The following is a 14,404-nucleotide window of genomic DNA, read 5'->3' on the forward strand; positions in this document are numbered from 1 at the left end:
CCGCTCAAAAAAATAAAGGGAACACTTAAACAACACAATGTAACTCCAGGTCAATCACACTTCTGTGAAATCAAACTGTCCACTTAGGAAGCAACACTGATTGACAATCAATTTCACATGCTGTTGTGCAAATGGAATAGACAACAGGTGGAAATTATAGGCAATTAGCAAGACACCCCCAATAAAGGAGTGGTTCTGCAGGTGGGGACCACAGACCACTTCTCAGTTCCTATGCTTCCTGGCTGATGTTTTGGTCACTTTTGAATGCTGGCGGTGCTTTCACTCTAGTGGTAGCATGAGACGGAGTCTACAACCCACACAAGTGGCTCAGGTAGTGCAGCTCATCCAGGATGGCACATCAATGCGAGCTGTGGCAAGAAGGTTTGCTGTGTCTGTCAGCGTAGTGTCCAGAGCATGGAGGCGCTACCAGGAGACAGGCCAGTACATCAGGAGATGTGGAGGAGGCCGTAGGAGGGCAACAACCCAGCAGCAGGACTGCTACCTCCGCCTTTGTGCAAGGAGGAGCAGGAGAAGCACTGCCAGAGCCCTGCAAAATGACCTCCAGCAGGCCACAAATGTGCATGTGTCTGCTCAAACGGTCAGAAACAGACTCCATGAGGGTGGTATGAGGGCCCGACGTCCACAGGTGAGGGTTGTGCTTACAGCCCAACACCGTGCAGGACGTTTGGCATTTGCCAGAGAACACCAAGATTGGAAAATTCGCCACTGGCGCCCTGTGCTCTTCACAGATGAAAGCAGGTTCACACTGAGCACGTGACAGACGTGACAGAGTCTGGAGACGCCGTGGAGAACGTTCTGCTGCCTGCAACATCCTCAAGTATGACCGGTTTGGCGGTGGGTCAGTCATGGTGTGGGGTGGCATTTCTTTGGGGGGCCGCACAGCCCTCCATGTGCTCGCCAGAGGTAGCCTGACTGCCATTAGGTACCGAGATGAGATCCTCAGACCCCTTGTGAGACCATATACTGGTGCGGTTGGCCCTGGGTTCCTCCTAATGCAAGACAATGCTAGACCTCATGTGGTTGGAGTTCCTGCAAGAGGAAGGCATTGATGCTATTGACTGGCCCGCCCGTTCCCCAGACCTGAATCCAATTGAGCACATCTGGGACATCATGTCTCGCTCCATCCACCAACGCCACGTTGCACCACAGACTGTCCAGGAGTTGGCAGATGCTTTAGTCCAGGTCTGGGAGGAGATCCCTCAGGAGACCATCCGCCACCTCATCAGGAGCATGTGCATTTTGACTTGTTTTAAGGACATTACATCAAAGTTGGATCAGCCTGTAGTGTGGTTTTCCACTTTAATTTTGAGTGTGACTCCAAATCCAGACCTCCATGGGTTGATAAATTGGATTTCCATTGATTATTTTTGTGTGATTTTGTTGTCAGCACATTCAACTATGTCAAGAAAAAAGTATTTAATAAGATTATTTCTTTCATTCAGATCTAGGATGTGTTGTTTAAGTGTTCCCTTTATTTTTTTGAGCAGTATACAATACGGACAGTATACGAATAGAAAAGGTGTACAGAAATAATAATATACTGTAGGATGAGCTATGACTAGAATACAGTATATACACAGTGTATAAAACATTAAGAACACCTTCATAATATTGAGTCAGGCATGGACTATACAAGATGTTGAGGGAGAAGCTATTTTCCTGGCACCACTCGGCCAGGGCTCTCACCTCCTCCCTGTAGACTGTCTCATTGTTTCTAATCAGGCCTACCACTGTTGTGTCGTCAACAAACTTGATGATTGAGTTGGAGACGTACATGGCCACGCAGTCATGGCTGAACAGGGAGTACAGGAGAGGGCAGAGCACGCACCCTTGTGGGGCCCCAGTGTTGAGGATCAGCATGGCGGAGATGTTGTTGCCTACCTTCACCACTTGGGGTCGGCCCGTCACGAAGACCTAGTTACACAGAGAGGGGTTCATACCCAGTACCCTGAGGTTAGTGATGAGCTTGGAGGGTAGTACGATGTTAAAGGCCCGAGCTGTAGTTAATTAACTGCATTCTTACATAGGTATTTCTCAGGTTTGGATAGAGAATTGTGCAGTGCAATGGCGATTGCATGGTCCGAGGATCTGTTGGGGCGGTATGCGAATTGTAGAGGGTCTAGGTTGTCAATGGAGGTGATATGGTCCTTAGCTAGTGCTTCGAAGCACTTCATGATGACAAAAGTGAGTGCTACGAGGCTATAGTCATTTAGTTCAGTTGCCTTCGCTTTCTTGGGTACAGGAACAATGGTGGACATCTTGAATCAAGTGGGCACAACAGACTGGGATATAGAGTGATTGAATATGTCCGTAAACACTCCAGCCAGCTGGTCTGCACATGCTCTCAGGACCCAGCTTGGGATGCCATCTGGGCCAGCAGCTTTGCAAGGGTTAACATGACTTACTCACGTCAGCCGCGAAGAATGAGAGCTCACAGTCCTCGTGAGCGGTGGGGGCCCACATCGCCGGCTCAATGTTATTTTCCTCGAAGAGGGTGAAGAAGATGTTTAGTTTATCCGGGAGCGAGGCATCGGTGTCCGCGACGTGGCTCGCTTTCCGTTTTTATTCCGTGATTGTCTGGAGTCCCTGCCACATACGTCTCGTGTCTGAGCTGTTGAATTGCAACTCTAATTTGTCCCTGTACTGTTGTTTTGCCTCTCTGATTGCCTCTCTGATAGGTCATAGCCAGTCTGTTTGTAAACGTCCATGCTTCCAGTCATCCTTTCATGGTTAAATGCAATGGTTCCCACTTTCAGTTTAGCGTAAGTGCTGTCGTTTATCCACGGGTTTTGGTTTGGATAAGTTGTAATTGTCACAGTTGGAGCAACATCCTCTATGCACTTCCTGATGAATCCAGTCATGAGTCAGTGTATACGTCAATCCTATTATCAAAGGAGACATGATCAAAACAATATTGAAGCATAGATTCTGATTGGTCAGACCAATGTTGACCAGTCCTTACCATGGTTGTTTCCCGTTTATGTTTCTGCCTATAGGTGGGAAGGAGCCGAATGGAGCCGTGATCTGATTTGCCAAAGGGAAGGTGGGGGAGGACCTTGTAGCTACCCCGGAAGGGAGAGTAGCAATGATCCAGGGTACATGATGCACGTGTAGCACAGGAGATATGTTGATAGATTTTCGGTTGCGTTTTCCTCACATTTCCTTTATTAGGGTGAAATAGGAAGAATTAGAGTCTTACCTATTACCTACAGATTTATTCAATATGATGATCTGTCATGAAGTCTATTCCAATATTTCACAAAGGTACTACAGAGGACATAAGATAACCTACAGAGGAAATTAAATCTCTCATCTTATGTAGGTTGTGATTCCTGGGGCTTAAGGAGGAGGAGCAAACCAACCCCACCCTCTCCCAGAGGTAGAGGCCTGTCCAGGGCCACACGTCTCCCAGCTGCAGTCTAGAACCATGTCTGGCCCTCCCCTCCACTCCAAACAAACAGTCTCAGGGAAACCAACACCTGCAGGAGCTGAACTTCTATATATGTTCACACATCCATTCTCTTCACCACCTCCACTCTACCCCCGCCTCATTCTTTTCCCCTTTCAACTTTCATCCGACGTGTTTAAAGTTCTGATATCAACAATCCCTCCTCCCCTGGTCCTCTGTGAAGTGACTAGTCAGCTACCTAATCGCTCTGCCTTCTCTGTCCCAGTCAGCGGGACTAGAGGGATAAACTGTGTGATTAAGCAAGCCTTGCTTTCTACCAGAGGAGCGGGGCAGCAGATGTTCTCATAAAAAATGCAGCAGCGTTTGCAGCAAGACTCATTTTCAGCCAGAGTTGGGTAAGCTGGGCCTGCGCTTTAAAGCTTTTCATACTGGTGAGAGTAGAGTTGAGTTGCCCCCCGAGCCAAGCAAAATTGCAATGGCTACCACTTGTGAGTGATGGAACAAGAAAATGAATTATTGCAACAACATTTCTTCTAATCTTGAGATATTCTCTATTTTCCGCAGCAAAAAGAATGGCAAAGATCACACCAGCCTTTTGCAGTAGGTATAAGCTTGGGGATTATTCGTTTTTCCGTTTTCGGTAATTACTTTTAAAAACGATCTAAGTTGAATATCACCGTTTGTAAGGGTTAGAGTTAGAGTCAAGGGACTACAGGAATACAGGTCAGTTCAGTTTATGGGATCCTTAGGAAAGAGCACATGTCTGCCTTGGAGCATTCTGGCCTTTTCTGATATACTTCAAAATCTATGCAGACAATCTGAATACTCCTGCTTTTGTTTTTCTAGGATAGCCTAGTAACAAGTTGAAGGTTGTTTGCTTCAGCAGAATATAAGTAATGTGTAGCCCATAATTCTGAGGACTGATGCACCAATCAACACCTCTGGAGGTTAACTCCACACAGCTGGCTAATAAGAACTGTAGGTATCCATCACAGGCTAGTGTAAATCCCTTACTGGAACACCAGAGGTCTGAAACCTCTGCTAAACCTGGGGAGCTGCAGGGGGATAAGAGCAGGCATTAAATATTGTCAACAAAATATTCTGTTTTTTTCTCATAACGTCTTAGTGTCTTAGTGTCTCCATGTCTTAAGGTCTCAATGCCTTAATGTCTCCATGCCATAGTGTCTCCATGTCTTAGTGTCGCCATGTCTTAGTGTCTTAGTGTCTCCATGTCTTAGTGTCTTAATGTCCCCATGCCTTAGTGTCTCAGTATCTCCATGTCTTAGTGTCGTAGTGTCTCCATGTCGTAATGTCTTAGTATCTCCATGTCTTAGTGTCTTAGTGTCTCCATGTCGTAATGTCTTAGTATCTCCATGTCTTAGTGTCTTAGTGTCGCCATGTCTTAGTGTCTTAGTGTCTCCATGTCTTAGTGTCTTAATGTCCCCATGCCTTAGTGTCTCAGTGTCTCCATGTCTTAGTGTCTTACTGTCTCCATGTCTTAGTGTCTCAGTGTCTCCATGTCTTAGTGTCTCAGTGTCTCCATGTCTTAGTGTCTCAGTGTCTCCATGTCTTAGTGTCTTAGTGACTCCATGTCTTAGTGTCTTAATGTGTCCATGTCTTAGTGTCTCCATGTTTTAGAGTCTTATTGTCTCCATGTCTTAGTGTCTCCATGTCTTAGTGTCTCCATGTCTTAGTGTCTTAGTGACTCCATGTCTTAGTGTCTCCATGCCTTAGTGTCTCAGTGTCTCCATGTCTTAGTGTCTTACTGTCTCCATGTCTTAGTGTCTCAGTGTCTCCATGTCTTAGTGTCTTAGTGACTCCATGTCTTAGTGTCTCCATGCCTTAGTGTCTCAGTGTCTCCATGTCTTAGTGTCTTACTGTCTCCATGTCTTAGTGTCTCAGTGTCTCCATGTCTTAGTGTCTTAGTGACTCCATGTCTTAGTGTCTTAATGTGTCCATGTCTTAGTGTCTCCATGTTTTAGAGTCTTATTGTCTCCATGTCTTAGTGTCTCCATGTCTTAGTGTCTTAGTGCCTTCATGCATTATTGTCTCCATGCCTTAATGTCTCCAAGTCTTAGTGTCTTAGTGTCTCCATGTCTTAGTGTCTTAGTGTCTCCATGTCTTAGTGTCTTAGTGTCTTATTGTCTCCATGTCTTAGTGTCTTATTGTCTCCATGTCTGAGTGTCTCCATGTCTAGTGTCTTAGTGTCTTAGTGTCTTAGTTTCTCCATGTCTCAGTGACTCAGTGTCTCCATGTCTTAGTTTCTTAGTGTCTCCATGCATTATTGTCTCCATGCCATAATGTCTCCAAGTCTTAGTGTCTCCATATCTTAGTGTCTTAGTGTATCCATGTCTTAGTGTCTTAGTGTCTTATTGTCTCCATGTCTGAGTGTCTCCATGTCTAGTGTCTTAATATCTTAGTATCTCCATGTCTCAGAGACTCAGTGTCTCCATGTCTTAGTGTCTTAGTGTATCCATGTCTTAGTGTCTCCATGCCTTAGTGTCTCCATGTCTTAGTGTCTCCATGCCTTAGTGTCTCCATGTCTTAGTGTCTCCATGCCTTAGTGTCTCCATGTCTTAGTGTCTTAATGTCTTAGTGTCTCCATGCCTTAGTGTCTCCATGTCTTAGTGTCTTAATGTCTCCATGTCTTAGTGTCTCCATGCCTTAGTGTGTCCATGTCTTATTTTCTCCATGCCTTATTGTCTCCATGCCTTATTGTCAAATTGTCTCCATGTCTTAGTGTCTCCATGCCTTAGTGTCTTAGTTTCTCCATGTCGTAGTTTCTTAGTGTCTTTGTGTTTTAGTGTCTCAGTGTCTCCAAGTCTTAGTGTCTTAGTGACTCCATGTCTTAGTGTCTTAGTGTCTCCATGCCTTAGTGTCTCAGTGTCTCCAAGTCTTAGTGTCTTAGTGACTCCATGTCTTAGTGTCTTAGTGTCTCCATGCCTTAGTGTCTCCATGTCTTAGTGTCTCCATGCTTTAAGGTCTCAATGCCTTAATGTCTTAGTATCTCCATGTCTTAGTGTCTTAGTGTCTCCATGTCTTAGTGTCTCAGTGTCTCCAAGTCTTAGTGTCTTAGTGACTCCATGTCTTAGTGTCTTAGTGTCTCCATGCCTTAGTGTCTCAGTGTCTCCATGTCTTAGTGTCTTAGTGTCTCCATGCCTTTGTGTCTCCATGTCTTAGTGTCTAAATGTCTCCGTGTCTTAGTTTCTCCATGTCTTAGTATCTTAGTGTCTCAATGTTTTAGTGTCTCCATGTCTTAGTGTATCCATGCCTTAGTGTCTCAATGTCTTAGTGTCTCCATGTCTTAGTGTATCCATGTCTTAGTGTATCCATGTCTTAGTGTATCCATGTCTTAGTGTATCCATGCCTTAGTGTATCCATGCCTTAGTGTCTCCATGTCTTAGTGTATCCATGTCTTAGTGTCTCCATGTCTTAGTGTATCCATGCCTTAGTGTATCCATGTCTTAGTGTATCCATGTCTTAGTGTATCCATGTCTTAGTGTATCCATGTCTTAGTGTATCCATGTCTTAGTGTCTCCATGTCTTAGTGTATCCATGCCTTAGTGTATCCATGTCTTAGTGTATCCATGTCTTAGTGTATCCATGTCTTAGTGTATCCATGCCTTAGTGTCTCCATGTCTTAGTGTATCCATGTCTTAGTGTCTCCATGTCTTAGTGTCTCCATGTCTTAGTGTCTTAGTGACTCCATGTCTTAGTGTCTCCATGCCTTAGTGTCTCAGTGTCTCCATGTCTTAGTGTCTTACTGTCTCCATGTCTTAGTGTCTCAGTGTCTCCATGTCTTAGTGTCTTAGTGACTCCATGTCTTAGTGTCTTAATGTGTCCATGTCTTAGTGTCTCCATGTTTTAGAGTCTTATTGTCTCCATGTCTTAGTGTCTCCATGTCTTAGTGTCTTAGTGCCTTCATGCATTATTGTCTCCATGCCTTAATGTCTCCAAGTCTTAGTGTCTTAGTGTCTCCATGTCTTAGTGTCTTAGTGTCTCCATGTCTTAGTGTCTTAGTGTCTTATTGTCTCCATGTCTTAGTGTCTTATTGTCTCCATGTCTGAGTGTCTCCATGTCTAGTGTCTTAGTGTCTTAGTGTCTTAGTTTCTCCATGTCTCAGTGACTCAGTGTCTCCATGTCTTAGTTTCTTAGTGTCTCCATGCATTATTGTCTCCATGCCATAATGTCTCCAAGTCTTAGTGTCTCCATATCTTAGTGTCTTAGTGTATCCATGTCTTAGTGTCTTAGCGTCTTATTGTCTCCATGTCTGAGTGTCTCCATGTCTAGTGTCTTAATATCTTAGTATCTCCATGTCTCAGAGACTCAGTGTCTCCATGTCTTAGTGTCTTAGTGTCTCCATATCTTAGTGTCTCCATGCCTTAGTGTCTCCATGTCTTAGTGTCTCCATGCCTTAGTGTCTCCATGTCTTAGTGTCTCCATATCTTAGTGTCTCCATGCCTTAGTGTCTCCATGTCTTAGTGTCTCCATGCCTTAGTGTCTCCATGTCTTAGTGTCTCCATGCCTTAGTGTCTCCATGTCTTAGTGTCTTAATGTCTTAGTGTCTCCATGCCTTAGTGTCTCCATGTCTTAGTGTCTTAATGTCTCCATGTCTTAGTGTCTCCATGCCTTAGTGTGTCCATGTCTTATTTTCTCCATGCCTTATTGTCTCCATGCCTTATTGTCAAATTGTCTCCATGTCTTAGTGTCTCCATGCCTTAGTGTCTTAGTTTCTCCATGTCGTAGTTTCTTAGTGTCTTTGTGTTTTAGTGTCAACATGTCTTAGTGTCTTAGTGTCTCCATGTCTTAGTGTCTCCATGTCTTAATATCTTAGTGTCTCCATGTCTTAGTGTCTCCATGCTTTAAGGTCTCAATGCCTTAATGTCTTAGTATCTCCATGTCTTAGTGTCTTAGTGTCTCCATGTCTTAGTGTCTCAGTGTCTCCAAGTCTTAGTGTCTTAGTGTCTCCATGCCTTAGTGTCTCAGTGTCTCCATGTCTTAGTGTCTTAGTGTCTCCATGCCTTTGTGTCTCCATGTCTTAGTGTCTAAATGTCTCCGTGTCTTAGTTTCTCCATGTCTTAGTATCTTAGTGTCTCCATGCCTTAGTGTCTCCATGTCTTAGTGTCTAAATGTCTCTGTGTCTTAGTTTCTCCATGTCTTAGTATCTTAGTGTCTCAATGTTTTAGTGTCTCCATGTCTTAGTGTATCCATGCCTTAGTGTCTCAATGTCTTAGTGTCTCCATGTCTTAGTGTATCCATGTCTTAGTGTATCCATGTCTTAGTGTATCCATGTCTTAGTGTATCCATGCCTTAGTGTATCCATGCCTTAGTGTCTCCATGTCTTAGTGTATCCATGTCTTAGTGTCTCCATGTCTTAGTGTATCCATGCCTTAGTGTATCCATGTCTTAGTGTATCCATGTCTTAGTGTATCCATGTCTTAGTGTATCCATGTCTTAGTGTCTCCATGTCTTAGTGTATCCATGCCTTAGTGTATCCATGTCTTAGTGTATCCATGTCTTAGTGTATCCATGTCTTAGTGTATCCATGCCTTAGTGTCTCCATGTCTTAGTGTATCCATGTCTTAGTGTATCCATGCCTTAGTGTCTCCATGTCTTAGTGTATCCATGTCTTAGTGTCTCCATGTCTTAGTGTATCCATGCCTTAGTGTATCCATGTCTTAGTGTATCCATGTCTTAGTGTATCCATGTCTTAGTGTATCCATGCCTTAGTGTATCCATGTCTTAGTGTATCCATTTCTTAGTGTATCCATGCCTTAGTGTATCCATGTCTTAGTGTATCCATGTCTTAGTGTATCCATGCCTTAGTGTATCCATGTCTTAGTGTATCCATGTCTTAGTGTATCCATGTCTTAGTGTCTCCATGTCTTAGTGTATCCATGCCTTAGTGTATCCATGTCTTAGTGTATCCATGTCTTAGTGTATCCATGTCTTAGTGTATCCATGCCTTAGTGTATCCATGTCTTAGTGTATCCATTTCTTAGTGTATCCATGCCTTAGTGTATCCATGTCTTAGTGTATCCATGTCTTAGTGTATCCATGCCTTAGTGTATCCATGTCTTAGTGTATCCATGTCTTAGTGTATCCATGTCTTAGTGTCTCCATGTCTTAGTGTATCCATGCCTTAGTGTATCCATGTCTTAGTGTATCCATGTCTTAGTGTATCCATGTCTTAGTGTATCCATGTCTTAGTGTATCCATGCCTTAGTGTATCCATGTCTTAGTGTATCCATGCCTTAGTGTATCCATGTCTTAGTGTATCCATGTCTTAGTGTATCCATGCCTTAGTGTATCCATGTCTTAGTGTATCCATGTCTTAGTGTATCCATGTCTTAGTGTATCCATGTCTTAGTGTATCCATGTCTTAGTGTATCCATGCCTTAGTGTATCCATGTCTTAGTGTCTCCATGTCTTAGTGTCTCCATGCCTTAGTGTCTCCATGTCTTCGTATCTTAGTGTCTCCATGTCTTAGTGTCTCCATGTCTTAGTGTATCCATGTCTTAGTGTCTCCATGTCTTAGTGTATCCATGTCTTAGTGTCTCCATGTCTTAGTGTCTCCATGTCTTAGTGTATCCATGTCTTAGTGTATCCATGTCTTAGTGTATCCATGTCTTAGTGTCTTAGTGTCTCCATGCCTTAGTGTCTCCTTGCCTTAGTGGAGACACAAAACTTTTACTGACCGCCACAACAATCAACACAGGACATAAAAAGAAGCTCTCTTCCCTGGGGAAGGAACACTGGCTTTTATCAAGCTGGAGAAGGAGTTGGTAATTGCAGAGACAGCTGTATCCCCTGACGAGAGGGAGGGGTCAGAGCTCCAATCTGCGTTGAGGCTGACCAATCAGCTGCTTAGAATCGAGGAAGCCATTTCCTGAAACACACACATACAAACGCACAACAAATCAGAAACTGGGGAACGTAACACCTTGTCTTAGTGTCTTATTGTCTTCATGTCTTAGTGTCTCCATGTCTTAGTGTCTCCATGTCTTAATGTCTCCATGTCTTAGTGTCTCCATGTCTTAGTGTCTTATTGTCTTATTGTCTCCCTGTTTTAGTGTCTTAGTGTCTCATTGTCTCCCTGTCTTAGTGTCTTAGTGTCTCCATGTCATAGTGTCTTATTGTCTCCCTGTCTTAGTGCCTTAGTGTGTCCATGTCTTAGTGTCTCCATGTCTAAGTGTCTCCATGTCTTAGTGTCTTATTGTCTCCCTGTCTTAGTGTCTCCATGTCTTAGTGTCTCCATGTCTTAGTGTCTTAGTGTCTCCATGTCTTAGTGTCTTAGTGTCTCCCTGTCTTAGTGTCTCAGTGTCTCCCTGTCTTAGTGTCTTAGTGTCTCCACGTCTTAGTGTCTCCATGTCTTAGTGTGTCCATGTCTAAGTGTCTCCATGTCTTAGTGTCTCCATGTCTTAGTGTCTCCATGTCTTAGTGGAGTTATAGGGGGATTTGGAGGGCTGATTTGAGACTATGTCTTTCCTGAAGCAGACACTGGACTAGGTGAGTGGGAGAGTGTGTGTTGGGGGGAGGTGACTGATAGATTGCAGTCCTCACCTCTGGGGTTGACCCCATTACTACCCCCACCACACATACCCTCAACACCCCCCACACACTCCTCTTCCAATGAGGAAGTGAAATCTGACCTAACCCTTACTGCCCCACTCTATCTTTCACACACACACGAAGGCAGGCACATACAAGCACACACACACGCACAAGCACACGCACACGCACACGCACACGCACACACACACACGCACCCACACACACACACACAGGTAATTTAACATGACAAGTATGTAGAGAATCATGGTCCTTTACATTGGTGGCCATAACACCAGGGGGGTTCGGATTTATGTCAGAACATTTCCTGAGATGTCCGTGCAGGGAAAACAAACCGTGCATTAAGATAATGTCTTGCTATCTCCTCTTACACATAGTTGTCAGATAATGAGAGGGACTCTGACTGTGCTGACACTATGTTAAAGTTCAAAACACTATCTTTCTACAGAGGGTCATAGTAGTTTGTAGTCCAAACCGTTCAGACACTACAGACGATTCTGTGAAAAGACTGATTTTCAGGATGTCTAATGGTCTGACAAACACCGCTCTATCTCTGTCACCTTTCACCGCAGATGCGGAAGTGCGACATACATGTAGGCAGATGCGGTGGATTGAGACGCATCCAAAGCTAGATATCTCTAGCTTAAACTGACAGATTTTTACAAGGAATGTTTTTATTATGTTAATTAGATTTAGCATTATACAAAAATTTGGGGGTGCGGACATTGACCATAGGGGGTTAAAGTTCAAAACATTTGTCAGATAAAGAGAAGGACTCTGACAACGCTGGGACACCATGTCACAGTTCAAATCACTATTTTAGGCTACTCAAACTCTAGGAACTCTTCAGATAAGCAGCTTCCTCTTGTTCCGCAATGAAAAATACCAAGGTTGTAGAGAAGTCTGACTAATTTCTTATTCGTTTTCTTTTCGTATCACAAATTCCTTATTTTTTTATTTGTCTTCAGTCGTTGCACATTTAAGCACTTGCCCAGAAAGGGATCCAGTTATCTTCGTAAAGACACACTCATTTCACGCTAATAGAAAGAAAAGGCTGGTTACTCTTGCGAAACGCCCGATAGCGCATCACATTTGGGAGTAAACAAAGGGCGTAATGAATACACAGTCAGACTTTCCCTCTCCAATATGGCAAGCGCTCGTCCACGACGACGAAGACACATCATTGTTATTACTACCCATGAGTCTCAGGGAGCAAGCCACACCAAGCTCTCCGCTAATGATCATTTCTTATCAGAGTGTGTTCCCTGTCTCTGCACACACACGCATGGACGTGCGGACACACACACACATGGACGTGCGCACACACACACACACACACACACACACACACACACACACACACACACACACACACACACACACACACACACATTTCTGAAATATCCCACACACAAGCACATTCTCCATGATGCTCTCTAATGATTTACTATAGCAATATGAGGTGGGAAATATTGCCAGACATTTTATATAATTCACTCTATTGTTCTTAAAAATGTATGTTGCTGTCACCGGGTAGATTATTGGAGAGGAGGTAGTTAATTCTGCTTAGTGTTAGCGTGGTGTCTGTTGCTCTCTAGCATAACTCTGAAACAAATATAGTCTATAAAACAAATGGCTGATGTGAAGAACAGATTGTGTTGTTAAACCAAACGTTATTTGTAACACTCAGAGGCAAGCAGAATTCCGACATAAAAAGTGCAATAACCTGCATATTACAGAGATTTATGCATCCTCGCCGTTTGGGCTGTGTACATTCTGGATAATGCCAGGTAGTAAATTAAAGTAATGCCTTTTGGTCAAAGATTGTGCCCCCCTCCTGCCATATGCACATACACACATAGAAACAAACGGACACACATACACACACAGAGATAAGTACGTGTGCATGGTCTCTCACGGTCTCTCACTCTCCATCCCTCACCATCTCTATCCATCTCTCTCTCTCTCTTCCTCTCACTCTCCATCTCTATCCATCTCTCTCTCTCTTCCTCTCACTCTCCATCCCTCACCATCTCTATCCATCTCTCTCTTTTTTCCTCTCACTCTCCATCCCTCACCATCTCTATCCATCTCTCTCTCTCTTCCTCTCACTCTCTATCCCTCACCATCTCTATCCATCTCTCTCTCTTCCTCTCACTCTCCATCACTCACCATCTCTATCCATCTCTCTCTCTCTTCCTCTCACTCTCCATCCCTCACCATCTCTATCCATCTCTCTCTCTTCCTCTCACTCTCCATCCCTCACATCTCTATCCATCTCTCTCTCTTCCTCTCACTCTCCACCCCTCACCATCTCTATCCATCTTTCTCTCTCTTCCTCTCACTCTCCATCTCTATCCATCTCTATCCATCTCTCTCTCTCTCTTCCTCTCACTTCGCACATACGCATGCACACACAACTTGTTATGATCAGTGGTGGTCAGTGCTGTTTAAGATTAGGGAGGACAATTATTTTTTTCATGAGCATGGCCTTATTTCTATTACAGCATATTGGATGACTCTCATTCATATTCCATTCACCCAGCTCAATGTAACATTGATAGGTTTATGCTACTACATGACACTAACATTTTCTCCTGTACCCATCACGAGGTTGCTACAACCTAGCCTATGAATGAACGTTTACAACGTAGGTGTATTCCTTCTCTTCCCTTCACTTGTGGACTTCAATGCACAACGAATCAGCTGTACGTGAACAGGCAAAAAAAAACTTTCCAAGCCAAACCGCTACACACAGCCTACATTGTTGTCACCATATTAGCTAAAGTAACGTCATAGTCAGCATAACTAATAGAACTAACACGTTAGTAAACCCGCTACAATCATCCAGTAACATTATTGTACAGTTAGTAAGCAGTTACACCGGCGGCAATAAATTAGTATTACCAAAAGTTTACCTTGACTTGGAAGAGTTCCAGTGTTGTGTTGGATAGTCATAGCCAGCTAGCTAACATAGCATCCCTCTGTTTGAGCAGGGTGTTTCAGTAGGCTAAACTAGCTAGGTGCATTTGCTAGCTAAGTAAGCGAAGCTGAAAAAAAATGACAATCTCTCTATTTCTCTCTTGCTTCTCCTTCATTTTGGAAGAAATTAACTTGTTCAAAACTGTTCAACTAATGTCTTTCTCTCTCTTTGAGTGAACTACTCACCACATTTTATACACTGCAGTGCTAGCTAGCTGTGTCACGGTTGTCGTCGGTGAATGAGGACCAAAATGCAGCAGGTACGTGTATGCTCATTTCGACTTTTATTAACTACAAAAAATGAACACTCCAAAACAAACAAAACACGAAAACGAACGAACAACAAAACAGTCTGGCAAAGCCTAGGGCTGAACACAGAACAATCACCCACAAATCCCAAACACAAACACACCCTACTAT

Source organism: Salmo trutta, chromosome 33 (genome assembly GCF_901001165.1).
Source record: "Salmo trutta chromosome 33, fSalTru1.1, whole genome shotgun sequence".
NCBI lineage: Eukaryota > Metazoa > Chordata > Actinopteri > Salmoniformes > Salmonidae > Salmo > Salmo trutta.